The 27,799-nt window shown below is 42.5% G+C and overlaps 1 long non-coding RNA gene across 1 annotated transcript in view; it reads right to left on the reverse strand.

Moving 5' to 3' along the window:
- Positions 1–15,121: 15,121 nt before the first annotated feature.
- Positions 15,122–27,799, reverse strand: part of LOC122563413 (uncharacterized) — a 45,519-nt gene continuing 32,841 nt past the window's right edge. The window contains exon 3 of the long non-coding RNA XR_006315587.2: positions 15,122–15,912. This is a non-coding gene — a long non-coding RNA (uncharacterized LOC122563413). The remainder of the gene's footprint in view (positions 15,913–27,799) is intronic.

The following is a 27,799-nucleotide window of genomic DNA, read 5'->3' on the forward strand; positions in this document are numbered from 1 at the left end:
CTATCACTGTATTCTAACAGATGAAAGGCTTAACAGACAATCAATTTTTCAATGTACAATTTCAGTTACATCACACTGCAAATTTTTGCTATAAATTCTGTGTTACGATCGAGCCCCCCACAATCACCTGATGAAGGAGCGTCGCTCCGAAAGCTCGTGCTTCCAATTAAACCTGTTGGACTATAACCTGGTGTTGTGTGATTTTTAACTCTCCCCTATAGTGTGTCATTGTACTGACGCTATTGTCAATCTTTTGGCTTGAAGTATAGGCTAGTCAGTGAGCTCAGTTATCTGGATGGCTGGTTATGCAACAGAGTGGTACATAATTTTTGCACCAGCTGAAGTTATCATGAAGGACTCTCCTTCTCAACCTCTCCCTCAGCTGGGGCATGGTAACCCTCAGGTTAAACAAACACCAGATGTCTCTCTATATATAGGGATTAGCCCTATGTGTGCTGTAGAGATTCGGTGCCTTTACCTTTACAACTGAATGACTTTCCCCAGGTTTTGTTAGTAATTTGTCTCATTGATGGTAACCTCTTCAACGTCAGTTGATGAAGACTACAACCAAACAAACAGACCCTTCTGTAAGAGAACTGCATTCTCCTACTCATGCTACTGAGATGGTGGGGTCGGGGCTGGGGAACTTCGCTTATCCTTTTAGAGAAACTGTGCAGTCTTGTGTTGACATCTGTGGGAGTGGGGCACCACCACAGACTGCTTTCCACATGGCCAATGGTGCCTGAATGGCCTTCTCTGTTGACATTACCAAGGAAAGCTGGAAGAATGTTCAGGTTAGTGCTTACACACCAGGGATTCAATAAGTACGTTTGTCTGGGTACGTGTCTGTGCATGTGCGTGAGGACACTTAAAGTCAAAGTTGTATCTCATAGGCTCATGGGCATGCGCCAAGATGCTAAAGAATGGAATATGTTAACAGTGACTCGTTGCTGATGTAAGGAACACTTGGAGCTGGGACCATGCCTACAAAGTCCTCTGAATGTTCTGTCCTCCCACTGATCTACATAGAGTAAGTAGGTGATAGAGGTTGCTGCTCACCAGCAGATGTGGCTCTCTCTACATCCTCAGTATGATCTCACTTTATGCTTGACTCATAGGGTCAGATAGACTAGTAAGCCTCAGAGAAGGGTAATGGTGATTTGGAACTGCACTAGAGATTAGATTACTTACAGTGTGGAAACAGATCCTTTGGCCCAACAAGTCCACACCGACCCACCGAAGCACAACGCACCCATACCCCTACATTTACCCCTTCACCTAACACTACGGGCAATTTAGCATGGCCAATTCACCTGACCCACACATTTTTGGATTGTGGGAGGAACCCGGAGCACCCGGAGGAAACCCACGCAGACACGGGGAGAATGTGCAAACTCCACACAGAGAGTCGCCTGAGGCGGGAATTGAACCCGGGTCTCTGCCGCTGTGAGGCAGCAGTGCTAACCAACGTGCCGCCCACGGACTATTGCACAGAGAGCTGTATTTCAGTAAAGTATCAACACTCCTCAGAACTCTCTTGCATTAGACATCAATGCTATGGAGGTGTCAGTGTTGGATTGGAGTGGACAAAGTCAGAAATCACATGACACCAGGTTATAGTCCAACAGGTTTATTTGAAATCACAAACTTTCAAAGCACTCCTCCTTCATCAGTTGAAGTGACTATAACTTGGTGTTGTGTGACGATAAACGTTAGTCAATGTCAGATCAATTGTTAATTTTCAAACTGAAATTGTTCAGAATTTTGTTAGCATAAGAAATTAAGGGATAAGGGATAAAGGTGGATTGATGGGGTTAGGTCACAGACCAGCCATATCTCACTGAGTGGCAGAATAGGCTTGAGGGGACCTGCTCCTGTTCCTTAACATGGTAATCATAGTTACAGTGGGTACTGATTGTATAGTCACATTGGGTAAGGACTAATTTATCTTCTTTGTATGATCATGTTTATGTGCTCATGTAAATGTTCCAGAGAGTAGCACTGCAGCTAGTCTGGGGTAGTTTTGTCTAGCACACTCTGGCTCTGCCCACACTCTGCTATTTGTGTTCAGTGAGATCATTGCGAGGTTACTGCAATAAGTGGAAGTCTATACAATAATCTCCAATGGCTGAAAAATTCAGTCATTCAAGAAGACAGATCATGGTAAAAAAAATTCAAAAGGTGAATGGAGAGAAAAAAGACTCTCGCAGAGTAAGTAATCATCTGGAATGTCTTGTCTGGAAGAGTGGTCAATGTAGATAACCCTCAAAAGGAAATGAGATCACGGCTAAAAGGGGAAACATTGCTCAGGTGTGAGGAAAGAGCCAGCAGAGCAGGAATCGTGTGATGTTTCTTTCTGAGGACTGATACAGCCATGATGGGCCAAATGGCCCCTAGCTGCACTGTCTCATTCTATAATTTTATGAATTGAAGTTATGAACTCCTCCTACAAAACAAGACATTTGTTGATCCTAATTTCACCTTTCACCAGGTGCCCCTTTGTCTTGTTTTAAACCCTATCTGTCAGTCGAATAAATCAACTGATGTCCATCTTTTCAAAGTCTGTTCTCTGTTGTCTCTTTTCAAGTCAGAAGATATTTAAGTGCTTCCAGACTTTCTTTCTAATTGAATGCTCCTACACTGGGATTAAGTTTGCTTGTACTTCCCCTTTCTGTTTCCAGTCATGAATGATTTTTCAGATGTTCTAGTGAGTGAACCTGCTTTCAGCATCGTCACATATAGTAACCAAGCAGATACAGCACTTAAAAACACATTTCAATCACACTTTCCAAAACGTGCGCAGCTGCCCTGTGTTTTCATCCATGAGTTAGATCGAATAACTTTCTGCTGATCTCGTGCCTATCATTGAGCAACTTTGTGATCTGGCTTCACAATGTAATTAGGCTTGAATCAGATATGCTCACACCGTGACCTCTGCAGCACTCATTTGGGCAACTGTCCAAACTGATCACAACAAAATTCCAATGAATATATGGAGCATTGACAGATGAGAAGGGGCACCCATGTTTGCTGACTATATCAAGTGTCTTGTACACAGACGTGGCTGCTGGGACTGAGCCCTGGTCTTCAGCTTCATCAATAGCCATATATTTTGGCCTTTTAAGCTAAGGACAAAGCTAGATTCTGAATGTTTATCCATACTACACTGACATAAATTCAATAGCAAACGACTAGGGAGAATTACAGACATGATTGATCCATCAAACAAGTTAAATTGATCCAGAACGTTGTTTGTTTCTCTATGGTGTCTAGCCACATGATGGCAACCTTGCTATTTCGGGGTTGGCGCAATCTGTTTTGGAATTTTCTTAATGATCAGTGAAATAGCGCAAAAGGCCTTGGAACATTTCAATAGGGGAAAGTTTGATTTTAATGAAGTAACACTGAAGATGTTCCTGAATGGAAAAGCAGCTCCAGATAATAAAAACCTCCTTCAGTGACCCAACTGTTTAGAAGATAGATAACATTGTGCTTTATAGATTTATCCAGTGACTTAGAATGCTTGGTGGTGCAATGTTACAGTTCTCTTGGGGAGTCCAGGTTGCTGTGGCAACACGCAGGCTGGAACTATGGATAAATTTGGCAGAAGCTCCAATGTGCTTTTCATCACATGGCTGGCTAAAAATCTTTCTCAGTCTAATTTCCTATCATTCATGTGCATTAGAACGATTTTTAGATCAATACTGATCGTACTTAGCCACATTACAAGTTCACATCCTTTGGTTAGCAATCCCTGTGGTGGGAGTTGAGCCAGTGTTTCTAGCATGAAGGCAGAGATGCTGCCCACTGTGTCAGAAGACGTCCTTTTTGTTTTCATTGTTGATCGTCACAAACTGGATATCCCATTGCCCAACCCTTACACTGGGCTCTTCACTGGGCGATTCTGAGAGTCTGCGATCACTTTCCACATCTGTAACATGAAGGTGGAAGAACTTCACCAAGAGCTCCCACTCCTCTACCTCATTCTGGGACCAACTCTGCTGCCCTCTGAAAACCTGCTCACTTGGACCCTGAGTGCAAACAGGGTCATAGTTGGATGTGAGGCCCCTGGAAGTAATCATTTGCCAAGCCCTTACATTCAAAATGCATCAGAACATAAACCTCAAGGAACGGCTCAGGAAGAGAGAATGCATTCTGAATTGGTGAGCTGTGGGAGGAATTCACAGCTGCATAGGACACCAGAGAATCCGAAAGTGTGAAAGGAGCCTCTCAGCCAATCCTGCCTGTGCTATCACTTTGTAAGAGTTAAAACCATTTTATCTACAGCAACCCAACAAATCAGTTCTATGCAAATGCATAACCAAATATCTTTTGAAAGTTAATATGGAATTTAATCCTGACCTTAATAATCCTTCATGTAAACAAATTATTTCACCTCCAAATCTTATGCCAATTATACTATACTTCCAAACTCTGTAGTTCGGTGGTTGATTCGTTTGAGTTTTATTAGTTCACTGATCCTTGTAGACTTGCTTGATTGCTTATGCATGTGAGTGGAACAAGAGAGTTGAGGAATGTTCCCTGAAAGTGTCCTGATTCTGCAAAGAAGAGCAAATAATTGCAGATGCTGGAATCTGAACTGAAAACAACAAATGCAAGAGATCACAACGGGTCAGACAGCATCCATGGAGAGAGAGCAAACTAATGTTTCGAGTCTGGGTGACTCTTCATCAGAGCTGAAGTGAAATTTGGAGGGGGCAGCATTTATGCTATAGTTGCGGTGCTGGGGTTTGGGAGTGGTGGGATGGAGAGTGCTGGAGGAAAAGAAGATGTTGATTGTTCAGATTAACTGCAGTATAAAAGCTGCCCCTTCACACTTCAGCTCTGATGCAGAGTCATCTAGACTCAAGACATTAGCTTACTCTCTCTCCATGGATGCCGTCGGACCCTCTGTGATCTTCAGCATTTGTTGCTCTCTCTGCAAACAGCATCGGCAGATTCTTGCTGAGGTGCCAGGGGTCCAACGAGTAGGTAAGCTGCCCAGAGAGCTATACTAGTTCTTTCAAGGAAGGATGGCCAAGCCATGTGTTAACCAGGCAGTGTTGAGACCACCAGCGGGCCTTTCCCTGGAATGGAGAGCTTGGGGAATGGGTAAAGGTCTGCCCAGTGTGAGATGCCAGTCAATTAGAGATTGGCAGCTTTAGTGCAGAGCAGTACCTGGGAGGAGTGTGCAAGTGCAGGGTTTTGTGGAGATCCTAAGACAAAGATCCATGATATTGGGGCATGGAAGGAGGAGGGAGGGTTTCTTGGTTTGGGGATGGTAGGGAGAGAAGATCGAGGGTGTTTAGAAGCCAGGGCAGGGTTCATTCACAGTGGGCAGAGTTGGAACCCTTCTCATCTGATATCCAGTACTTTGACCAGGCATTAATTTCCTTAAATCAGAGAGACCCCTCTCCCCAACTCCCCAAGGTAAGAGCTCCTTGTGTGATAACAGTTCTTAGGGATGCCTCATAGTAGTGACAAGCTCCCGTCCCAACACTGTAGTGGGGTTAATGGTATTGGAGCTGAAAATGTGTTGCTGGAAAAGCGCAGCAGGTCAGGCAACATCCAAGGAGCAGGAGAATCGACATTTTGGGCATGATCCCTTTTTCAGGAAGAAGGGCTCATGCCCGAAACGTCGATTCTCCTGTTCCTTGGATGCTGCCTGACCAGCTGCGCTTTTCCAGCAACACATTTTCAGCTCTGATCTCCAGCATCTGCAGTCTTCACTTTCTCCTTAATGGTATTGGAGGTGGGCTGAGACCCTGCATTGGCTATTTAATGGTCTCAGTTAGCAAAGGGGTGGAAGGATCAGCCATGGACCGAGGCCAAACTCCATTCCAGCGGAGGTAGGAAGACCATGAGGTTTAGATATTCCACCAGACCCAATTAAACACCCTTTCTCAGAGGAGAAAGTTCTGGCCTGCATGTGGGAATAAATAATCCTGAGATGTTTTAAAGAAATGACAAATGAGGATTTAGAACTAGATATATCAATGCATTATTCTAAGAGAAATCATACATATGCCAATTCTGAGAGAATATTCAGCAATGGTTACCAAATCACATGCCATAACAAACAGGTTTTCCCCACTTGTTCTATCAAAATCATTCTATAGATTGAAAATTGCAACTAGGATTTCCTCAAAGCTTCTCTGAGGAGAGCAATCCCACCCCCGTCTCCAGTTTTTCTAAATGATTGAAGTACGTTGCTGTGGAGGTGGACCTCCTCTTTATCCTCTCTGAGGCCTGCAACAAAAGTTAAGGAACATTGAGTTTTAGATTTGACTCAAACCTGAATTTGTAGACTGTCCTTACTAAGGGGAGGTGGTGGCCTACTAGTGTTATTGCTGGGCTGTTAATCTGAAGACCCAAGTAATATTTCTGGGTTCAAATTCTGCATTATAGATGGTGGAATTTGAATTCGATATTAAAAAAAAGCCTGGGATTAAGAGTCTAATAATGATCATGAATCAATTGTCTGGTTCACTAATGCCCTTTAGGGAAGGTAGCTGTCATCCTGACCTAGTGTGGTCTATATGTGACTCCAGACCTACAGCAATGTGATTAACTCTTAACTGCCCTCTGGGCAACTAGATATGGGCAATAAGTGCTGGCCTAGCTAGTGATGCACTCCTCCTGTGAATAAATAAAATTAATACCTTTTCCAGGCAGGCCAATCCTTTTAATATTTCTTATGCTTCTATTTCCATCAAGTACATAACAAACCTTTAATACTGTTTTTACACTTACCCCTTAATTAATATTTTTCTGGATCTCACATTTATCACTGACACATTGTCTGTTTCGATGGACACACTGCCAAGATGTAAAGGGAACCATCTTTTTGAATTTCCCAGTTTTACATGATGTGATCTTCATGAAGCATGCAACCACTGTAAGAGTGGGACGTGGTTTGATCCAAGATCATTTAATCAGAAAACAGAGGTAGCCAAAATAACTTCAGCAAAATGCTGAATTTATTAAATTTTGCTTCTTGTTCAATATAAGGAGAGACCAATCACCTAATTCACAGGATCAAACATTTCTTAGTGCGAGACAATGGGCAGAGCTCTGTTTGGGTGCTGAACCTGACTGTGGAAGGAGCTTCATTGACTGACAATGTTTCAATATGGTACACGTATACGCTTCCTGTATCTTTGACACAAGATCCTTTGACCCTCAAGCCTTTCACAAATGATACAATTTATTTCCATTCAGAGCAGAGGAGGAACTCCCATTGGCTGGTCTCAACTCTGTCACACCACTGATTAATGCTCACTATTAGAATAGAATAGAATAGAATAGAATAGAATAGAATAGAATAGAAGAATACAGCGCGGTACAGGCCCTTTGGCCCTCGATGTTGCGCCGATCCAAGCCCACCTAACCTACACTAGCCCACTATCCTCCATATGCCTATCCAATGCACGTTTAAATGCCCATAATGAGGGAGAGTCCACCACTGCTACTGGCAGGGCATTCCATGAACTCACGACTCGCTGAGTAAAGAATCTACCCCTAACATCTGTCCTATACCTACCCCCCCTTAATTTAAAGCTATGCCCCCTTGTAATAGCTGACTCCATACGTGGAAAAAGATTCTCACTGTCGACCCTATCTAAACCCCTAATCATCTTGTACACCTCTATCAAGTCACCCCTAAACCTTCTTTTCTCCAATGAAAGCAGCCCCAAGTGCCTCAGCCTTTCCTCATACGATCTTCCTACCATACCAGGCAACATCCTGGTAAACCTCCTCTGCACCCGTTCCAGTGCCTCCACATCCTTCCTATAGTATGGCGACCAAAACTGCACACAATACTCCAGATGCGGCCGCACCAGAGTCTTATACAACTGCAACATTACCTCAGTACTCCGGAACTCAAATTCCTCTACCAATAAAAGCCAGACTCAATTCCTCTACCAATAAAAGCCAGATTCCTCTACCAATAAAAGCCAATTTATAGTTCCTGGGACTTGCATGGACTATAATGGCTTTAAAAAGGAAAAAAAATACTGATTTTAAATGGTAATCAGTTGATAACAGAGGTTAGCCAGGTTTTATGAAACAACTTGATCAGAACTAAAATGAACATATTTCTTAAAGAATATTGGATCAAATTCTGATAGAGGTCTGAGTGATGTGGGCTATGGTGATGTATTTGGTAAAATGGGTCTAAGAGATATGGGCTATGGTAAAGTATGGGTTAAAATGAGGCTGCGAGATGTGGGCTGTGGTGAGGTATGGGGTAGAGTGGGTCTGAGAGACGTGGGCTGTGGTGAGGTATGGGGTTGAGGGAGTCTGAGAGATGTGGGCTATGGTGAGGTATGGGGTAGAATGGGTCTGAGAGATGTGGGCTGTGGTGAGGTATGGGGTTGAGAGGCTCTGAGAGATGTGGGCTATGGTGAGGTATGGGGTAGAATGGGTCTGGGGGATTTGGGCTGTGGTGAGGAGTGTGGTAGAATCAGCAACAAGTCCAGTGAAGCCCATCTCAATGTCGTGAGCAACTTGCTCTATTGGCCTCCATATTAGAGACCAGGCAACAACATGACAGGGCACACTCCATGGGCACCACCACAAGCACCAAGTATCAATCTACGCTGGTATACTTCCTGTACCAGATGCTAAGAACACTCATGCCACCTTGCTGATCTGTTATGTTTGTAGCTGGGTGTGCAACCCCCTTCGGAGAAGTGGTCAGGTGAATCGGAAGGGCAGAACTTGGGTCCAGTCTGGAACTGGCTGCAGAGGTGTATTACCATTCGGCTACCTGGTGTATAATTCCTAGTTCCCAAGGAAGGACCAACATAATATGATTCATTTATGGGATGCTTCTGTGCATCACTGCTATATAATGGGTTACTCTGGGAACTATCATTACAATACTGCAGCAAGGACACTGTGCATTCAGGGTCTTGCACCCAGCTAATGGACTGGACTTGGTTGCCCCTGTGGCCTATTTACTTGCTCTCATAGCATTGACTCACTCTGAACTTACCTGCATGCTCACAACATCCCTCTCTAGCCTTCTGCATTTTGACCCCCTCAGCCATCATTTATTGCCATCCTGCTGTGCTGTTTAGTGCAGACCAAAGTGGGAAGCTTGTCATAGTTGTTAAAAAGTCTCGTAAACTTAACAGTTTAGCTTTTCTTTCCAAGTGATCACGCAGACCTCACACAGGTAACAGTGGTCAGAACCTCATGACCACTAGCCCGAAGATGCAGTGACACTCAGAAAAGCAGCGGCTCTCTTGAATTGATATCGAAGGCTGTTTTACCAGACTAAAGTCATTTTTTAATGCATTTTTAGCAATACACGAGCTCTCTCAATAAACACAATGAGAATGCATGAGACTGTACATGCTTCCCTGGACTGTTACATCTCTGCAGAAAGTGGTAGTTACCGTAGCAACCTTAAATCACAATAACACTAATCAGTCATAGACCATTGCACTAAACAGTGCAGTGAATTTATGTATGGCGTTAAGATTTTTAGCATAAATTGTCAATCTTATGCTGTTAGATTGTTTAATATACCCCAGTATAATCAACCGAGTTGAAAATAGAATCTTACATTAGCTTTTATTTTGCATGGGCAATTTTTTACCATTTTGGTACAGTATTAGATTGGTTTTTAAGTGCTCAGCACAATATACAATTTAAATCAGAACATTTGCAACAAAACAAGCAATCAATGATAATAGAAACATTTAGCAATTCAGAATGATTTTGTGTAATTTTAGCCTTTCAGATTATAATTTAAAGAAGATTGCAGGCTTCTGGTATTTTTTGTAAAATTCTGGGAATCAGCTATAGTAGTCAGTAGCTGTTGGGTGAAGACACTGACCTGTGTACCTGGTTTTTGCAGACTAGATACTGAAGTGTATGGGTTCTCATCAACTGGGGCTCCCCCCGCCCCCCATTTCTGCCAGAGCGAATACTCAAAATGTTGGATCAGGTCTGGTTGTGATATGTCCCTCAGGAATATTCCTTCTGTCTAAATTTCCTGTTGCATATCAACATTTGAACAGAAGTAGACCGCTCTGGCCTGCTACACCATTCGTTAAGATCACACTGATCTGATTCCTCAGTCCTAAATAGTGCAGATAACCATTCACCCCTTTGTTTATCATGCATCTTTTGACCTCGGCCTTAAAAATGCCTTTGCTTGCACCATCTTTTGAGGAAGAGAGACTTCCAAAGACTCAGGAGCCTCTGTGAGAAAGAAAATCTAATTATCTTTGGCTTAAATAGGCCAGCCCCTATTGGAAATGTTGACCCACAGTTCTAGATGATAGGGTGAGGTGGGTGGGGAGGAATAAATATAAAATTACAAAGAACGGAATCTTGGGATGAACCATTGCTGTAAATTGCGAGAAGTGAAATTGGATTTTCATTATTTTATCACTCGTGTCTATTAAGTCTTTGAACACATTACTTCGTCAATAGCTCATTTTAAAAAATGCCAGTAATTGCCAGGGTCTTGATGACCCTGCAGCTCCATAACATCAGCAAAATTGAAATAATTTTGAAACATGGCCCAGTGCTTGTGGAACCATGAACACTACATACTCGAGACTATAGCAACATGAAGGGAATACTGCAATGTTGCAGCAAAAATCTCGTCAAGCTTGATTTGCCTGATTGATCAGCTCCTCTGATCTATGTGGCAGGTTAGATTCCTGACGACCGCTATCGGGTTAGAAATTATTATTATTTTGGATTCCGCCCTTGCATTTAGACCTTGTAGTTGAGGCGTGACCATGGCTAACTAATACAGAACTCTGAGAATCAGACCTTTGCCGTACTGCATGGATAGATTACCATACTAATTCTGGTGTGAGGACTGTAGATGTAGAACTGTTGTAGATTAAGCAAGCGTTTACAAGTAACAAAAGAATGTTTTGTGATCTTTATTGAGGCTATTTCCCCTGCCTTGGAGTTCATGTCTCTGCATCAGAGCACATATATCATTATTCCACTCTATTGTGCAGAGAAACTGGAGTAGGCCATTCAGTCCCTTGAACCAGTTCTACGATTCTGTGTAACTTCATTCACCCAACTAGGCTCATACTCCCTTAATGATGATGGGCTTATGCTTGTAACGTCGATTCTCCTGCTCCTTGGATGCTGCCTGACCTGCTGTGCTTTTCCAGCAACACACTGTTGACTCTAATCTCCAGCATCTGCAGTTTTCATTGTTTCTTCATACTCCTTAATTGCCTTCTCTCAAAAAATTGACCCAATGTTTAAAATTATTTGTTGAGCTAGCATCTCCTTTTTGTGGGAGAGAGGTCCACTCTTCAACCATCATGAACATCATGAACTTACAGGAACAAATGCTTCCCAGCATCTTTCCTGAATGTCCTGTCTCTTGTTTTATACAAATACCTCATTTTCCTGTCCTCTCTCATGAGCAGTGGGGGAAATGTTGCTTTCTCTGTAACCCTTGTGTGCTTACTTTGAATACTTTTAACACCTGCTGTCACGCTCCATTTCACAATTTACTTGTTGCAACTTCCCTCTTGGTGAGGAACAGCAAGCACTGCTGTAGGAAGGTGCAGAACCTAAAGAAATGAATCCAGCCCTCGCTGTTGGAAGAAAGCTAACATTGGAGACAGAATCGTTCAATGTGCTGGGTGAGGTAACAACATCATGAAAGGGTTCAAAAGGAATGTTGTTCGACTGTTGTAACATAGTTAATAATGTCATTTGTTGTCTGTGGTTAAAGTTTTGTTTTGTAATTTTTACCAAATCTTTGTATGGTCGTCCAAGCTCTGTTAATTTTATCTCTGTCAACCCAAATCCTATTGTATTTATTTTCATTGTGAAACTGTAACAAATGCATGATATCTGATACTGTTCTTCTTCAGCCAACTTTCATTATTTCGAAGAATGCTACAAGATGAATGTGCTCATTGTAAAACTTAAATTTGTGAGGTAATGTTTATTGGCTTACTTTTTTGTCGATATTTAAAAGCTGTCAGGGCTTTCATTCCTAGGATAATTTTACAATAGCAGTTTCACTGAGCTCTTCCCTATTGATTGCAAATTGCATTTCGAAGATGGTTTCATAAATAAGGGGATTTGTACATTAAAACATGAATTTATGATTCCTATTAAAGAGTTTGGATTATCTGGAATTGGTCAGACCTGGACCCTTTACTTTCTCATTACTGAGTGCTACATTAAGATTCAAAGTAATTAAAATATTGATGTTTTTAATTTCTTATTGAGTTTATAAATGTCTAAGAATGATCAAAGTGTTGGTTAAGGTAAAGAAAACTGCTATCCCTCACTGAATTAAAGATGTGCTATTTTCAGTGAGACTTCTGTAATTATATTTATTAATAAGAAATAATTAGTTATGGCACAAAAAGACTCAGTGTTGGGACAAGCTGCCATCTGAAGAGGATATTCTGTGAAATGAGACTTCTCTTCACATTATGAAAATGTCACCGTGTTTCTCTTGAATGTGTTACTGAGTCAGGACTTCTCAGGCACTGGGGTGTCCTGTAACAGTAGGTTCAGTGTTTGCTGTTTTTGTTCAATTAAGTTTCCTTGATATCTTCCCTTTTGCTACTCAATGTACTGTGCCCTGTGGTTTTAATCATTTTTCTTGTGCATTGTATTTATCAAAGTGAAAGATGTTTTTGCAAAAGAATCTAGCTCTTCTAAAAGAGCGATAACATTCTGTGGAAGATACAAAACTCAACTCAGCATCTCCATCATGCCAGTGATGTCTTTATGCGATACACCATTTCATGGGTAACAAAGTTGTCAAACTAATGTCACTTAATGTTGAATTTGGGCAGAGTTGTGGTTCAGCTCATGCCCATTGGAAACACTGAAACTCCCATTGAACTTAAGCTCATCAAAATTCCTTCTGCCCCTATCCTTATTGATTGTTAGCTCCATTCACTCACTGCATTGACTAATTTCTTGCTTTTGAAACTTGCATCCTTTTTAGAGTCATAGAGATGTGCAGCATGGAAACAGACCCTTCGGTCCAACCTGTCCATGCCGACCAGATATCCCAACCCAATCTAGTCCCACCTGCCAGCACCTGACCCATATCCCTCCAAACCCTTCCTATTCAGATACCCATCCAAATGTCTCTTAAATGTTGCAATTGTACCAGCCTCCACCATATCCTTTGGCAGCTCATTCCATACACGTACCACCCTCTGTGTGAAAAAGTTGCCCCTTAGGTCTCTTTTATATCTTTCCCCTCTCACCCTAAACCTATGCCCTCTAGTCTGGAATCCCTGACCCCAGGGTCTATTCATCTATTTCTCTATTTATCCTATTCATGCCCCTCATAATTTTATAAACCTTTATAAGATCACCCCTCAGCCTCCGACGCTCCAGGGAAAACAGCCCCAGCCTGTTCAGTCTCTCCCTATAGCTCAAATCCTCCAACCCTGGCAACATCCTTGTAAATCTTTTCTGAACCCTTTTAACTTTCGCAACATCTTTCCGATAGGAAGGAGACTAGAATTGCATGCAATATTCCAACAGTGGCCTAACCAATGTCCTGTACAGCTGCAACATGACCTTCCAACTCCTGTACTCAATACTCTGACCAATAAAGGAAAGCATACCAAATGCCTTCTTCATCATCCTATCTACTTGCGACTCCACTTTCAAGGAGCTATGAACCTGCACTCCAATGTCTCTTTGTTCAGTAACACTCCCTAGGACCTTACCATTAAGTGTAGAAGTCCTGCTGAGATTTGCTTTCCCAAAATGCAGCACCTCGCATTTATCTGAATTAAACTCCATCTGCCACTTCTCAGCCCATTGGCCCATCTGATTCAGATCCTGTTGTAATCTGAGGTAACCGTCTTCACTGTCCACTACACCTCCAATTTTGGTGTCATCTGCAAACTTACTAACTGTACCTCTTATGCTCGCATACAAATCATTTATTTTTTCAAACATCTTCTGCAAGCTTTATCTCTGTAGTGTTCTCTGGCCCTGCGAGATGTCCCATCCTTCAATTCAGGCTACTTGTGCATCGTTGGTTTTACCATTGACTCCCATGCCTTCAACTCCTAAGGCCTGGAATACTTTCCAAATCTCTCTGCCTATCCACATCTCTTGACTCCTTGAGGTGCTCCTTGAAGACTACATTGTTGTGTTATTATCTTCAGTCAGTCAGCTATGTATGTACAACATTGGTATCCACGGAATCCAGACTACATGAGAGCTTGTGATATCATAGTGAAATAAACAGTTAGCGCTGTTAATAAACTTCAAGGTGTCCGTCCCAATTAGAACTCAAACTTACATGAAGCGACCTTGTACAGGTTTATTTTAGCGAGGGCTAGAGATAAGGTGAATGGCAGGTGTCTTTTCCCTACGGTGGGAGATTTCAAGATTAAGGGACATACTTTTTAAGGTGAGAGAAGAAAGATTTAAAAAAGACATGGGGGCAATTTTGCATTTGCACAGAGAATGGTTCGTGTGTGGAATGAACTTCCAGAGGAAGTGGTGGATGTGAGTACACAATATTTAAAAGTCATTTAGCTAAGTACATGAATAAGAAATGTTTGAAGGAATGTCAGCCAAGTGCAGGCGGGTAGGACTAGTTCAAATTGGGGTTCGGGAATGGTTGGACTGAAGGGTCTATTTCTGTGCTGTATGACTCTGTTACTCTATGAACTAACATACCTCAGGCTATCAGACAACTCACAGGCTGTACGAATTGACGGTGTTATTTGACCCATGAAACCATAACATGCTGTTGCGTCTTAAATCTTTAACCAAGTTTTGGCTCATCTGCATTGACATTACATTTTATTTGATGACACTCTGTTAAGTACCCTGGAACAGTTCGCTGTGCTAAAGACACTATAGAAATGCAAGTGGTTGTTGATATTATTGAGAGTGCTCAAGCTCTGTTTAGAGGAGTTTTGTTTACCCCATCATTTAAGATGGCTCAACAACACTCAAGAAGCTTGACACCATCCAGGAACAAGCAACCCCTGCTTGATTGGCATTACATCCACCAGCATCCACTCCCTCCACCACCGACACTCAGTAGCAGCAATGTGTACCATCTAAACGTGAACTGCAGAAATTTATCAAAGATCCTTAGACAGCATCTTCTAAACCCACAACCACTTGCATCAAGAAAGACAAGAGCAACAGAGACATGAGTACACTACCACCTCCAAGCCACTCACCATCCTGACTTGAAAATATATCGCCATTACTTCACTGTCACTTGGTCAAAATCCTGGAATTCCCCCCCTAATGGTATTGTGGGTCAACCCACAGCAGGTCGACTGCAGCAGTTCAAGAAGGCAGCTCATCACCATCTTCTCAAGGGGCAACTAGGGACGGACAATGAATGCAGGCCCAGCCAGCGATGCCCACATCCTATGAGTGAATAAAATAAACATTCACAACATGAATTCAAAAGCAGAATTTACTGATTTGAAGCAAATGTTCACACCAGAATAACATCCAATGTTAATTTTTCAGTTGCAGAGCTGAATGATAGGTTAATGAGACCCACAGATCGATGTGAACATTCAATTAAATATCAATCAATTTAAATAATATTCATTAATGTGAAACAAATTTGTGAGTAGTCACCCTGACCTAACACCAAATTCTGGCTCTAAGACAGAATACTCTGAATGTGGAACCTGCAGATGGTGACATTAACAAACATGAAGAGGTTACAAAAAAATCAACTTTGAACTTGGACAACAGTGTCAATTTCTGCCTTGGCCATCTGTACTTGGCAAGACATTTCTTGGAGAAGATGGAGTGCAGGGCTGTGAATTTTCTTGCCTCAATTTGCCAGGAATTTTGATGTTTGTACGTTTACTCACAGCTTGAGTCATCATTTGGTCTTGCGTCTCTGCTGGAAAGGCATGAAATGATGTGGGAGTTCTAGGAACATAAAATCATAAGAGTTAGGAACAGGAGTAGGCAGTTCAGCCGCTCAAACTTCTTCTGACATTTACTGAAATCATGGCTGACCTCAAGTTGGCCCTTCCTGATGAAGGGCTTTTGCCCGAAATGTCGATTTTCCTGCTCCTCGGATGCTGCCTGACCTGCTGTGCTCTTCCAGCACCACACACTTGACACTCACCTTGGCCTCAACCCCACTTCCTCCATCTCTGCAGTACGTGAAGGTTGAACACCTTCTCATTCGCTGCACTGATTGGGGAAGTAACTTATACTACTTAAGGCACCAATTAAATTACTGCAGCAGTTTGTTGCAAGCATGTGCAAAGACTCTGAGCTCAATGGAGATTGTTATCCTATAGTAGGGTTGGGAGACCATCGGCACACAAAAACTCCATTTTCCCTGAGAGGCTGCAGCAGAAGACAAGAATTAAGAGCAGGAATTCCCTCCATAAGGGCATTGTGGCTCGACCTACAGCACATGTACTGCAGTGGTTGAAGAAGGCAGCTCACTAACTCATAAGCATTTAGGGACGGGCAATAAAGGCTGGACCAATAAACGACTCCCACATCCCACAAACAAATTTTTAAAAACTGCTTTTCTACCTAATTTGATATCATTAGCAAATTTACCTGCCACACACTTAATCCCACAATGTTATTAGGGAGGGAATTCCAGGATTTGTAGATTACATCAGATCTTCAACTTAGATCCCAGTAGATATGATCTGGTGGAGAGGCTCTCATTTCTAGCCAGGCATCAGGATAAAGTGAAAAATCATGTCCTATTGAGTTCAACCTACTGAGAGTGACCGGATTTTCGAATGTCAAAACTGGAACATATTGAAAAGCGGTGGGAAGTTGGGGTTCAGTAATGACTGATCATCACTTGGTGACCAATGGGAGACAATAGAGTCATCGAGGTCTATAGCACAGAAAAAGGCCTTTTGGCATGTCACATCTGTGAATTAGAATTAGAGTGAGCCTTTATTGTCACATATAATCAATGAGTGTACTGAAAAGTTTATACATCGCTATTTAAAGCGCTGACTTAGATACAAAGGTACCTAGGCACGGCTTCTTTAGTTACAAAATCTTAGACAATAGAGAAATAAAAGTCCCAACATTGCGGAATTAAAAGTTCAGAACAACAGAGCATGCTGGAAGCTCGCTTCCAGACCAGGCTGGGCCCTGGCTCCAGATGGCGCTGGGCCCTGACTCCAGACCACAACAGGCCCAGGCTCCAGACTGCACCAGGCCCTGGCTTCAGACCGCACTGAGCCCTGGCTCCAGACCGCACTGAGCCCTGGCTCCAGACTGCAACGGGCGTTGTCTCCAAACCACACTGGGCCCTGGCTCCAGACCACTCTGGGCCCTGGATCCAGACTGCTCTGGGCCCTGGATCCTGTCCGCACCGGATCCTGGTTCCTGACTGCACTGGGCTTCACCTTGAAGATCATGAGGCTGGGAGATCGCTTCAGACTGCCAAGCGAGGCTGGCACGCCACGCAGGGTCGAGGACATCACCCTGGGAGGTTACCATGCCATGCCAGGACAGGAGGTTACCACACAACACTGGGAGGTTACCATGCCATGCCAGGCCAGGAGGTTACCATGCAACACCGGGAGGTTACCATGCCACGCCATGGTGGGGGTTTATCACGCCAGGCTGGGAGTTACCATGCCATGCAAAGCCAGGAGGTTACCACACCAGGCTGGGATGTTACTGTGCCACGCCATGCTGGGAGATTACCAATCCAGGCCAGGAGGTTATCACACCATACCAGGCCGGGAGGTTACCATGCTACACCACAGCAGGAGGTTACCACACCAGACTGGGAGGCCGCTAGGAAGTTGGGGAGTTATTCCTGGAGGCTAGGGATTGTTGCTCACCAGAGGTGAGGAATCATCTCTGGAGGTCGGGAATTGTTGGAGGCCACAAGAGAAAAAGATTTTTAAAAAGCACTAGGAAGAAGAAAAGCGAAGAAAAAGAAGAAAATATGAAAAAGAGTAGTGGAGCTAATGAGCTCTTGCTGAGCATTCTACTCCACTGCCATCTTGTCTCAATCAAAAATAACCACTTAACTATTCTAATTCTGTTTTCCAGCACATGGCCCATAGCCTCTTATATTTTGGCATCACAAATGCACATGCAAATACTTCTTCAATGTGATGAGGGTTTATGCTTCTGCACCCTTATACACAAAGCATTCCAGATTTCCACCATATTGGGGATACAGGCAGCACAGAGGCAAAAGGTTTTTTAGTATGGAAAGGCATCATGTGTCGGTGCAGGCCTGATGGGCTGAAGGGCCTGTTCCTGTGCTGTACTGTGTTTTGCTTTTCCTTCATTCTGATGTGTTGGGACTTTCTGGGAAGAAGGACCTAATATCCTATTTATGGTTAACAATTTGGAAAGTGGTGAACACTAGGATATTTTAGCTATATTTAGACAAGTGTTGGGACACTGAAGCATTTAATGAAAAATCTGAGATGTCCCAGCAAAGTCAGGGCAAAAATAGTAAAAGTCATTAAAAAAAGAAAAACCCTGGAAATGAATAGTCCCACTGAGACTGGAGCTCCATTTTGTGATGCACAGGAAGGTCAAACTAGTGCATGTCATTCACTAAAATATTAGTTTGTCCTTCACACACCCCGAGAACTGCATGTGGTAACTCAAAAAGAACCTTGCTGACTTGGTACTGAAATCCTTTCCCACTGTCCTGTAACATGGCCATCAATTGTAATATATTGGTGTAGGGAAAGAATTGGTGAGGGTCCTGTCACTATTGCTGTGTGTGTGTGTGTGTGTGTGTGTGTGTACTTATTTGTGTGTTTCTGTATAATTTTCCCATCAATTTAACTCTTAAGTGGAACTAGTTGAAGATAAATGCTTCCCATGTGAAAAATATACATCCTCCACAATATTGACAATTGACAATAAGAATGATCCCAGACTCTGACTTTTAACAATGAAATATTTACTTAACCACATCTTCAACTTGAAGGTAATGCTCTCAGTGTTTAGGAGCTGGAATTATGAAAGAACTGTTTTGATCAATGTGATCAAAGTAGCCTTAGTTACCAGGGATTATAAGGATTCCCAGAGGAGCCCTTTGAAGAGGCAATGCTACCTCTTTGGCATAGATGTACAAGTTATTTTCCACTGCGTTCCATTTACGGCAATGTTGTAATTTATCGGTAATCCCAAAGGGTGTTTTATTTGTGCTAATTGTTCCACAACAGAATAGTGTACCATCCTCTGACTCTGTGTGTGCCCCTTTTGAGAAGCAGGAACCTTTTTCTGTTACCTCTGCACTCTCAGGATAATTTGTCACCCATATAACCTTCAATTACACTCAGTGAGTGTTTAATATGACACAGAGAAAGAAAGTCATGAAGGCTCTGCACTGACCTTGTAGCAAAACGTCAGCCTTCCAAGCTAACATCAAATATCACAACAGTGTGTGTTGTAGCCAGTTGAAATGTTGAATTTCTAATCTTTTTTTTGAGAAGTATTAAACCTGACACTTTGTGTGCGTGCAGCCTTTTCATGTCTCCTTCAATAAACTCACCAAAGCTATGATCAGATTTAACAATGTACAAATTGTAATACATTATTCAGGTATGACTTTAATGTTGTTAAGACATTAAATTGGAGCTGTTTCCCAGCTCTCTGTTTTTCTCTGTCTTTGGTTGCGAGCTAATTACAATGAATGCAGACAAAGTCTTGGGGTTCAAGTCTGTCCAGGGGCTAGTGTGGATTCTTAGAACCAAGCAAAACCCAGTCTTGCTGGGTTAGCCTTTGGATAAATTTGGATTTTCTTTTGGCTGCCGGAGATGAGACAAGACTTTGCAATTGTGAGAATAAACCACTCACATGGATGCTTCTGTCGGGTACAGTATCCTCGAAATGGTGAATCTAATGAAGAGCTGTCCTGAGGATGATGGACATTCAGTCAATTAATTTGCTCTCAGCATTGCAGATTAATCTAACTTTCATTAGGGATTAAATGAACATCTATTTTAACTGTTGAAAGAGGAACTCTCACACGGAGACCAGATACTGCAATCACAATATAAAACTAACCATTGTATAGAGTTGGAATGAATTATCAAGGTTTCTCTGGTTGGATACACTCTTATAATTGCTCAATTTCATTAATACCTAAGCACCCGATTTTTTTATAATGGTATCTCAAGAATACCAGACAGCGTGTTTGTGGTTGAAGTACACTGCTAATTTCTTTTCCTACTTTGCTCAGCGTTGTACTATAATAATCATGAGGTCATTTAATTCCTATAATGTATCAAAAGGGCAAATTCTCTGATGCATTGGAGAACAGAAAGATCCCATAGTAGACAATAGTTTCCTCATTATGACCCAAGATCTCATAATACTTTCTTAGGGAATCCCTCAAAATGCCTTTCACGTGGATTAACTCATACTTAGTGCTGGCGGGGGTCAGACCTATATTTAACGATAGATAATTTTGATAACCTTGCCAATGAACGTTGGTTCAGATCATCTTAAAATTGATAGCATGCAGACATTTTTGAGTGGGCAATCGTCATTTGTACCCACAAGTGCACCACAATTTTATTTTGTGCATACCGCAAATGAATTATTCATCATTTGATGTTCATCGATATAAACTACTTGACTGAGATTTTAGCAATGTGTATTTGTCTGGAGTTAATATTTAGCTAGTCTTACTGTACTCAGGGAATTATATTTTATACCCCCACCTGCCCAGATCACCCACCACTGAGTTTGGTGGCATGGGACTCATAGATCTTTATGTGTGTTTTTTCCATTGTTGTCCCATCAGCCTTCGCTCTGACTCCCACTTTATGGTGTTACCATAGAATCCCTATAGTGTAGAAACAGGCCCTTTGGCCCAACAAGTCCACACCGACCCTCCAAACAGTATCCCACCCAAACCTATTCCCCATTAATCTACATTTCTCCCTGACTAACGCACCTAACCTACACATTCTGAACACTATCTGCAATTTAACATGGCCAATTCACTTAACCTGTACATCTTTGGACTGTGGGAGGAATACGGAGTACCCGGAGGAAACTCACGCAGTCACAGGGAGAGTGTGCACACTTCACACAGACAGTCGCCTGAGGCTGGAATCAAACCTGGGACCTTGGCACAGTGAGGCAGCGGTGCTAACCACTGAGCCACCATGCCACCCTGTTTAGTGAAGGCATCAAGCATCATCTCATGAGCTAATTAATAGCCACCTTTGGTGCCTCCTTCAGCCTCTGCTGCTATTTCACTCAGGGCAGACAGAGGGCCATGCTAGCTGAGAAACCTGGAAGCTTTCACTATATGGGCTAGTGTTGAGCAAAGTTTGGGTGGAGGGAGCTGAATATTGGGGTTCACCTATGCCCATAGGATGCACCCCTTCTCCAAAATCATATTCCTGCTTTAACCTTCACACCCTGGCCTCTCAAACTGAGCTCCACACTCCTCCCACACTGGCATCTGCCAGGCACAACCCACTGATTCCCAGAACCTAACTTGAAGTTGGTTCCATCACCGCATCTTGCCTGGGCACTTGCTCTGTGTCAGCTCTGCTAGACCTCTCACCTCTGAATCACTAAATTAGTCCAATTCTTGCATTGGAGATGTGAGCATATATTGACTCTCCAATGCAGTGCCAAGGGAGTGCTGTAGTGATGAAGGTGCTATTTTTTTGGACAAGATATTACAATTAAGCTCTGTCTGACCTCTCCATTAGACATATAAGATCCCACAGCCACTAATTCAATGGCAAAAAGAGAGTTATCCATTGTGTCTCAGCCAGCATTTATCCCTCATCAGCATCACAAAAACAGATTTTCTGCTCCTTCTCACTTTGCTGCTTTCGAGAGCTTGCTATCCGTGAATTGGGTGCATTGCTTCCTACATTACAGGTGTGAGTACTCAGTAGAAAGTACCTCACTAGCTGGGGACCACTTTGGAATTGAATGGTCATGAAAGGCACTCTGTAATTGTGAAGTATTTTTCAAACAGTTACAAAATGAGTATGCCTTTTACCCAAATTAGCCAATGATTCAAGGGATGTTCATAACATTCAGCTTTTACAACTCAGCAATCACCGTGATACCAGCCAATGTTTAGCAATGTCACACAATACGAGATTAGAATTACAACTTAAAATGTAGATGAGAGTACTGTATAATAGACCCAGTGAAGCTAAAAAGCAAGCTACAGAAATGATACAATAAAGGATATTCAACTCCCAACAATGTGAGAGGGCAAATAGTCGAGAATTGTTACATGTAAGGAATAGGCCAATAAGCATCAGGTCAGTTTGGGACAACCAATAAAGAAGGGTGATCACTACCACCTACAGGGCAACGAAGGGTGGGCAATAATTGATGGTGCAGCCAGTGGCACCACATCCCACCAGTGAATCAAAATTAAAACGTGGTCTTGTTGGTAACACACATAATTTGAGAATAAATCAGAAAAAATAAGTTTTAATAAGTGTAGATCAAAGCAAAATTGATTTATCAATCTTACTGAGGGTGAGATTGTGAAGTCAAACATTTTCTTAAATAAATAGTTTAAGGACAACTGTGAGCTCATTGAAAGGTTACCTTCTGAACTCCTGCGACATTACGTTATGTACCTCCAGTTTTCTCTCCTCCTCTCTGGAAGGTGCTAAGACTTGTTTGGGTCTAGTTTCACATATCCAAATCCTCTAGCACCTTTCCAAAGTGTTTATTCTTTTAGACAGCGAACATTGGAAAGATATTTGACCAGTGATTGAATCCCACTTGAGCCTGATTTTTAAATAGAAGGATTATTTCATAAGATTTCAGTTTTAATGGCGAGGTCAGCATTTGTTGCCCATTCCTAATTGTCCTTGAACTGAGTGGCTTGCAAGGTCATTTCAGAGGGCAGTCAAGAGTCACTGCTGTGTGACTGGAGTCACGTGTAGACCAGGTCCTGCCCCTGGTAGCCCCGCCCCTCCAACCGCCACCAGGACAGAACCCCACTGGTCCTCACCTACCACCCCACCAATCTCCATGTACAGCGCATCATCCGCCGTCATTTCCTCCACCTCCAAACGGACCCCACCACCAAGGATATATTTCCCTCCCCTCCCCTATCAGCATTCCGTAAAGACCACTCCCTCTGTGACTCCCTCGTCAGATCCACACCCTCCACCAACCCAACCTCCACTCCCAGCACCTTCCCCTGCAACCGCAGGAGGTGCAAGACTTGCGCCCACACCTCCCCCCTCACCTCCCTCCAAGGCCCCAAAGGAAACTTCCATATCTGCCACAGATTCACCTGCACCTCCACACACATCATCTATTGCATCCTCTGCACCCGATGTGGCCTCCTCTATATTGGGGAGACAGGCCGGCTGCTTGCGGAGCGTTTCAGAGAACACCTCTGGGACACCCGGACCAACCAACCCAACCACCCTGTGGCTCAACACTTCAACTCCCCCTCCCACTCCACCAAGGATATGCAGGTCTTTGGACTCCTCCGTTGCCAGACCACAACAACACGACGGTTGGAGGAAGAGCGCCTCATCTTCCACCACAAGGGATGAACTTGGATTTCACCAGTTTCCTCATTTCCCCTCCCCCCACCTTGTCTCAGTCAAATCCATCGAATTCAGCACCGCCTTCCTAACCTGCAATCTTCCTCCTGACCTCTCCGCCCCCACCCCAGTCTGACCTATCACCCTCATCTTGACCTCTTTCCACCTATCACATTTCCGACGCCCCTCCCCCTAGTCCCTCCTCCCTACCTTTTATCTTAGCCTGCTGGACAAACTTTCCTCATTCCTGAAGAAGGGCTTATGCCCGAAACGTCGATTCTCCTGTTCCCTGGATGCTGCCTGACCTGCTGCGCTTCTCCAGCAACACATTTTCAGCTCACGTGTAGACCCGACCAAGTAAGCATGGCAGATTTCAATCCCTAAAGAACATTAATGAAACAGATAGGTATTTAAGACCACCTGTAGTTTGGTTCGCCACTACTCATGTGAGATTTAATTACAGGTTTTTATTGATTGAATTCAAATGCCACCATACCAATGGATCATTAGCCTGCACCTTTGGATTACTAGTCATTACCACTGCCTCACCACTTCTCATTATGATTTGGAGATATCAGTGTTGGACTGGGGTGTACAAAGTTAAAAATCATACAACACCAGTCTCACTTCTCATTAAATCTATTACTACCCACAATCCCAACAGAATGATCATCCCCCCAGGAATCAATCCATGACTGGGAGAAGGAGCCTGGCTGATTATCTTTCTCCTTGCCCAAGAAGACTGACATCCAGTGGCAGATCTCCACAACAGGAATCACATCTGGGAACTTCTCCCTTGACAGCATCAGCAATGAAAGCTGCGCTTTTTTTTCCTGTTTCATCAGCTCGTCTGTGCAGAGTTCAATTAGCTATATTAGTAAATTCAGAAAGAAGGTGAGGACTGCAGATGCTGGAGATCAGAGTCAAAAAGTGAGGTGCTGGAAAAGCACAGCTGGTCAAGCAGCATCCGAGGAGCAGGAGAGTCAACATTTCGTGCATATGCTCGAAGGTCTTCCTGATGGAGAGCTTATGCTCGAAACATCGATTCTCCTGCTCCTCAGATGCTGCCTGACTGGCTGTGCTTTTCCTGCATCACACCTTTTGACTTAGTAACTTCAGATCCTTGTAGAAACATTAAGGCATTTAACATAATATAAATGGATTTATCTGGGAAAGCTGAAGTTTTTAAAAAAATGGAAGATCAAGGTAAGATTGATTTGTAATCCTTACTGACGGTGGGATTGTGAAGTCATCATTTTGTTAATTAAAATGTTTAAGGTCATTAAGAGGTTGTCTTCTGAGCTTCTGAGATATTGAAAAGGGTGAGTAGTCATTATTCCCGGGTGGGATTTTCATCTTTTAGGTGAGTAGTTGGAGTTGGGAAAGTTCCCAGCTTCACGCTAACTTAGGGCTGAGATCTTGACTGGGAGCTGACGTCAGGCTGACCCTGGGAAATGTTTGGACCCAGCCACAGGGACTGCCCATTGCCAAGGTGGGCTGTAAAAAGACCCTCTCTCAAAATCCCCATGACCTATCCTGACCACAGCATGTCCCTTCCCAAACATACCATGGCCCATCACAATTCCCTATGTCAAGATATGGCACCTCCATGCCATTTCACTCATTACATGCCACTGTATTTAGAAGCAATAACCCTGTAATAGAATTGCCTGTATCAGAGAAAACTTATACAAAAGAATGATTCATAACTGTTCACAATGTTACAATCACTATGTTTTCTTTTGAAAAATCAGACTAATAAAAGTTTCAATCACCCAGACCCTCGAAGGTTTCAGCCACTGAAGGCCAGCATGTAAAGCATCTAAGCATGTGTCATCAAACACTGGGAAATGGACAGGGATCAGAAAAGCATTAGTGCATCTTAGGACCTGTTGACTTTGAATAACTTGACTGGATGAATTTTTGCAGTGACATGTCAGTAATTTCATTACCCTGAGCAGAGAGAAAGAAAAATCTCCAAAAATGTGCTGAAAATGCTGCTGTTGTAAATGAATTTGAAGTTTACACAGAGGACAATGACACAAGTATTTTTTTCAGATTGTGTAAAGATACAATGGTTCCTTTCCTGATACCATCCGCTGTTTCAATTAAAGGGAAGCTTTCCATCTTAATTTTAATCTTTCCCGTCAAGTTACTGCAAATGAACATGAATAATTAATGAATTAACATATGAATAATTCATTTAGCCAACACTGGAATTACAAGAATGCTATTTCATCTTTATTAAGAAAATGTAGCATAATAAATGTTGGCTGGATCAAAGACTCATTATCTTTCGCTCCATACAAGTCTGTACCCATGGGTAATTTTGTTCTATTCTTTCTTTTACATATAATTTGCACGATAAATTCATATCTTTGCCTTTTAGTGGTAATTTGAAATTGTGAAAGAGATACCGTTTTCTGAAGAAGATAAAATACAAATAAAATTTACAAAAAATAAAGTCATGGTGACAAGGCTCATTACCTCCTTGTCAGCCTGCCACACATTATTACTTTAAAACTGATAGAATTTCTTATTAAGTGCCTCAGGACAAGAAATGCCTAGTTCAAAAATCCCACCCAAAGGATGTTAAATACAACATTTCTTGAGTACCTGTCATAAAATAAAACTCAGGTACAAGGGATAATGTTAAGCATTTGCAGAGCATTGTACATGGGCTCATATCTGAAGTAAATTAATCTGTCATTACTGTTAAACATTGACATACTGTTGGTTTAGCTTGGTGACACCCCTGTCACATCAGACATCTCAAGAGCGGTCCTTTCTTTTTGCCCTGTTGCTTTCCCCTGCAAATTACTTCTCAAATCACGGAGCTCTTTTGTCACAAGCTCCCTGTTGCTTGTCAACGCTCGAGATTTCACCAGCAGAATTCTAATTTAAATGTGAAAACTCAAATTTCTAGAATAAGGGGTTAACGTTCCCAGCCGCACACCATGATGCAACTTGATTTATGACTCTGAGTTATGGTTGCACCAGTTAATGGGGAAAGGTTCAGAAATGCTCCCTCCAAAGTAAATCATCTTAATAGCCTTCCCTATCTCACAGCCTCATTGTTGACAGATGTGAATTTTTTTTTACAGATGTACAATTATCAAGAAACTGTTGAATCTGGAGGATCACATAGCAGATACCTTTTTGTGACCTTAGATTATGTTGTAATCCTGTTCACACTCCTTCTAAATATTAAAACAAATTTAAATTAAGATAAATAAATAAGTGACAGTATATTATATCATGGAAATAAGTCACGTTAACATATTTTGCCTTGTGGATAATTGCCTAATTTAGCGTCCAACTTGGCTGATGCTTTATCCTGATTCAACTTCCTAAACACTGAAATTAAATTATAATTCAGGTGCTCTGAATTTAAGTCTGGAAAAGAATCTGAGCACTCTATTCATTGGGATTCAGAAGAATGATGGGGAATCTTATAGAATCATATCAAATTATGAAAGGGATAAAAAAGATAGAAGCAGGGAGATTGTTTCCACTGGTGGGTAAAACTAGAAATAGCAGGCATGGCCTCAAAATAAGTCAGAGCAAATTTAGGACTGAGTTTCAGGGTTGTGAATCTGTGGAATTCCCTGCCCCGTCAAGCAGTTGAGGCTACCTCCAAATGTTTTTAAGGCAAAAACAGATAGATTTTTGAACAATAAAGGAATTGAGGTTTAGGGTGAGCAGGCAGGTGATTGGAGCTGAGTCCATGAAAAGATCAGCCATGATCTTATTGAATGGCGGATCAGGCTCGAAGGGCCGGGCGGCCTACTCCTGCTCCTAGTTCTTTATGTTCTAATTTACACTCAAAAGCTTTACAACTCACTTCTGTTTCTGAACCAAAACCATGGATTTGTAATCCCGTTAAGGAAAGTTGGGACCCAAACACTCTCCACATCTACTGGAGTCATCGCGATTGAAGAATTTAAGTCGCACAAGTTCTTTCCCTTTCTGAGGTGGGGGAACCTCTGATCGAAATGACATTCATTGACTCCAAAAAGCATGTTAACAGAAAGGCATCCCAGCCCCCTCCCCGCAACCCTGCTCCCTCAGAGCAGGCTTGATTGACAAATGGATATCAGGTTAAAGGATACAAACTCCAGCTTTAACCAAATGCCCACAGCCAGCTGAACCTCATTAATAGCTCTCTACAGCTGTCACATTGGGATCAAAGAACACCTTTAAAAGACTCACAAAGCCATCCCATCAGCCTATGCGAGTGCTAATGCTTAATGGATTGGAATCCTGTCCCATTGAAAAGATGCCTCATG

The sequence above is a fragment of the Chiloscyllium plagiosum genome, unplaced genomic scaffold, assembly GCF_037043375.1.
Source record: "Chiloscyllium plagiosum isolate Xiang-an unplaced genomic scaffold, Cpla_swu_hap1 HiC_scaffold_30, whole genome shotgun sequence".
Lineage (NCBI taxonomy): Eukaryota > Metazoa > Chordata > Chondrichthyes > Orectolobiformes > Hemiscylliidae > Chiloscyllium > Chiloscyllium plagiosum.